Source organism: Ranitomeya variabilis, chromosome 5 (assembly GCF_051348905.1).
Source record: "Ranitomeya variabilis isolate aRanVar5 chromosome 5, aRanVar5.hap1, whole genome shotgun sequence".
Lineage (NCBI taxonomy): Eukaryota > Metazoa > Chordata > Amphibia > Anura > Dendrobatidae > Ranitomeya > Ranitomeya variabilis.
Window position 1 is genome coordinate 253,687,270 of NC_135236.1, and position 4,221 is coordinate 253,691,490.

Below are 4,221 nucleotides of genomic sequence, written 5' to 3' on the forward strand. Positions count from 1 at the left end.
TCCCCATCCACCTTCCCCCGTATGCCTGGACTGCTAGCTTTACTCCCGGCATAGCTTTGGGATCCCCGCAGGAAAATGAATCGATCGCGCATCGGATCTAGGGAGATACCAACTTCCGACGTCCCCCCTTCTTGTTTGGTGCAGCCAGGACAGATCCGGAATCTGTGGCACGTATCTGGCAACGGAATCCAGGGATGCAGGAAGAACGCGGCTGCCGGCATCGGTAATCGGCTTGAAGGGCTGCGGAAGAGCACGCCATAAAGGAGCCGTTCGGTACCCAGCAGTGATCTGCCGCCATCACTGTGTTACAGTATGCCCCCGGACAGACACCTCCCCCATCCCCTCCGGAGTAACAAGTAAGACTCCCAGACATTGGGAACCTACCAGTTATTTTTGTGGCTCAATAACTGGTCATTTAAAGCAGAATGTCCTATTTTATACTTTTATGCACTGACTGTGGGCTAGGGGGGAACTGGATGAATCTGGACTCTGGAGGGAGGCTTTCTATGAAAAATGTGCCCAGGAGCTGAGGGATGAAGCTTGCTGACCCAGCTATAGGAAACCTAAAAGAAGTGACAAATGGAGAATTATCCCTGTAATAAGGAAGGATGTCTAATTAAGGGGTGGGGGGGGACACTCCACAATCCATAACATCGCATTACGTGTGTCCGGCGCCGGACACACGTAATGCGATGTTATGGATTGTGGAGCTGCCAAGAAGATTATAAAGATGAATTTCTGAGCATTCCTGAGGATGAAGAAGATAAGAAAATATGTATAAAGGCCCTGTCACACACAGCGACGCTGCAGCGATACAGACAACGATGCTGATCGCTGCAGCGTCGCTGTTTCGTCGCTGTGTGGTCGCTGGGGAGCTGTCACACAGACCGCTCTACATCGACCAACGATGCCGAGGTCCCGGGTAACCAGGGTAAACATCGGGTTACTAAGCGCAGGGCCGCACTTAGTAACCCGATGTTTACCCTGGTTACCAGCGTAAAAGTAAAAAAAAAACAAACAGTGCATGCTTACCTTCCGCTGTCTGTCCCCCGGCGTTCTGCTTCTCTGCACTGTGTAAGCACAGCGGCCGGAAAGCACAGCGGTGACGTCACCGCTGTGCTGTGTTTTCCAGCTGGCCGGCGCTCACAGTGCAGAGAAGCAGAACGCCGGGGGACAGACAGCGGAAGGTAAGCATGCACTGTTTTTTTTTTTTTACTTTTACGCTGGTAACCAGGGTAAACATCGGGGTACTAAGCGCGGCCCTGCGCTTAGTAACCCGATGTTTACCCTGGTTACCAGTGAAGACATCGCTGGATCGGTGTCACACACACCGATTCAGCGATGTCAGCGGGACCTCAACGACCAAAAAACGGTCCAGGCCATTCCGACACGACCAGCGATCTCACAGCAGGGGCCTGGTCGCTGGTACGTGTCACACATAGCGAGATCGCTACTGAGGTCGCTGTTGCGTCACAAAACTTGTGACTCAGCAGCGATCTCGCTAGCGATCTCGCTATGTGAGACGGGGCCTTAAGGATGCTATTCACTGCACCCACAAGGTAATGGCAGCAGCTTCATAGGGTCAAAGGGGGTGACAGGTGCGCTTTAAGCATGTGAATACGGCCCCCTGGTCATAGTAACAGGTGTGTAATAGAAAACAACACAGGGAATAGTAAATAATAGGAAACTTTAACAAGCTCTTTAGACGCGACCATCTTTTATTTTTTTTTTTAGCAAACCGTCTCATGACAATGAATCGTGTAGAAAAGAATATTAAGAAAAGAAAATACACTGAGGATTTCTTGCAGTATGGTTTTACCTCCATAATTTCAGCAGGAATTGAGAAACCACAATGTGTTATTTGTACTGAAGTTCTCTCAGCTGAATCTATGAAGCCGAACAAACTAAAACGGCATTTTGATAGCAAGCATCCACTCTTTGCTAGCAAGGATATCAGCTATTTTAGAAGCAAAGCTGATGGACTCAAGAAATCTAGATTTGACACTGGTGGCCAGTACCATAAACACAATGTAGCAGCTGTTGAAGCGTCATATTTGGTGGCACTCAGAATTGCCAGAGCTATGAAACCTCACACCATTGGTGAGGATTTACTGTTGCCAGCTGCAAAAGACATAGTTCGAGTGATAATTGGAAATGAATATGTTCAGAAATTGAATGCGATTTCCTTATCTAATGACACTGTCCGCAGAAGAATAGAGGACATGTCTGCTGATATTCTTGATCAGGTGATCCAGGAAATTAAATCTGCACCACTACCAATATTCAGTATCCAGCTTGACGAATCTACAGACGTGGCAAACTGTGCACAGTTGTTGGTTTACGCAAGGTATATTAATGATGGCGACTTTAAAGATGAGTTTCTTTTTTGCAAACCGCTTGAAACAACAACAACTGCACATGATATTTTTGATGCAGTTGGTTCTTTTCTAAAAGCGCATAACATCTCTTGGGAAAAGGTTTGCGGTGTATGCACAGATGGTGCTCCTGCTATGCTAGGATGTCGCTCAGGATTTCAGCGTTTGGTACAAAATGAATCGCCAAAAGCAATCGGAACACACTGTATGATACATCGCCAAATATTAGCGACTAAGACACTGCCGCAAGATTTACAAGAAGTAATGAAAAGCGTCATAACGTGTCAATTTTGTTAAGTCGAGCGCCTTAAACAGTCGGCTGTTTTGCCAACTGTGCAACGATCTAGATGCGCCAAACAATGCTCTGTTATTTCACACTGAAGTCAGATGGTTGTCAAGAGGAAAAGTTTTAAAACGTGTCTTTGAGCTTCGTGAGGAACTGAAAACGTTTTTTAATCAGAAAGCAAGACCGCAATTCGAAGCATTGTTTAGCGATAAAACTGAGCTGCAGAAAATAGCTTACTTGGTGGACATCTTTGTCATCTTGAATGACTTAAATTTATCACTGCAAGGACCAAATGCAACGTGCCTCGATTTGTCTGAAAAAATGAGATCATTCCAAATGAAACTTCAGCTTTGGAAAGATAAATTGGATAAAAAATTTTTTTACATGTTTCCTACATTATCTGCCTTCTTTGAGGAACATGACATTGAGCCAGACAACAAGATTATGATATCTTCTGTGAAAGAACATTTGCACATGTTTTCAGAGGAAATTTCATCATACTTTCCTAATCTACCTGACACCCCATTTGCACTTGCCAGAAGTCCATTCACAGTGAAAGTTGAAGATGTTCCGGAGACAGCGCAAGAAGAGTTCATCGACCTAATTAACAATGATGCAGCGAGAACAGATTTCTCTACAATGCCACTGACAAAATTCTGGATTAAGAGTTTACAGTTATATCCTATTCTGTCTGAGACTGTGCTGCGCCTTCTTCTTCCTTTTCCAACAACATATCTTTGCGAAACAGGGTTTTCCAGATTGCTGGTAATCAAGTCTAAATACCGAAGTACACTTGTTGTGGAAAATGATCTTCGCTGTGCCCTTGCAAAGACTGCCCCAAGAATTTCTGAATTGGTAAGCAAGAAGCAACCACAACCATCTCACTGAATTTGGCAGCATACTGTAGCAAAATATTGCACTGTTGTTTACTGTTATATTTAAACCCATGGTATGCCATGGTGAAATGTTATTTATTGGAATTCGTAATAAATATTTCTCAACATATAATTGTTTTTGTGATTATTTATTATGTTTGATTTGTAGCAATGAGAATACATAATGCATATCAGATATTTACATTCCGAATCATAACTAATAAAATTACAGTTTTAAAGTAGCCACCAAAATTATTTTTTGGGTTGGGGGTCACCGCAACATGAGGAACTGTATTGCGGGGTCACGGCATTAGAAAGGTTGAGAACCTCTGCTTTAGACAAACAAAAAGACGGAGTTGTTATCCAGTCACCAGAAGTCCCAGCCCAAATCTATGAACCGCACAGAGAATGAGACATGTCTGCTGGACGCTGTGTCTCCCCTCGGACCTGGACCGAGTTACCTGGTACCACACAGAATTTGCGCTCACCCCAGCACCAACACTAATCTCGCCATATCTCACATGCGGTCACAGACAGGACAGCTAATTCTGGAAGAGGGACAACACTCTCAGACACACATAACCAGACGGACGGACAAACACAAAAACTGACCGTCCTCTGTAACTGGGATTTCTATCTCAGACCTTGTGCACAATGCTAGGGTTCAAAGAGGTTTCTACCGTTT

At 44.7% G+C, this 4,221-nt stretch overlaps 1 pseudogene; it reads left to right on the plus strand.

Annotated features, from left to right (window-relative positions):
• Window positions 1-1,538: 1,538 nt before the first annotated feature.
• Window positions 1,539-3,839, plus strand: LOC143773581 (zinc finger BED domain-containing protein 5-like; annotated as a pseudogene).
• Window positions 3,840-4,221: the final 382 nt, after the last annotated feature.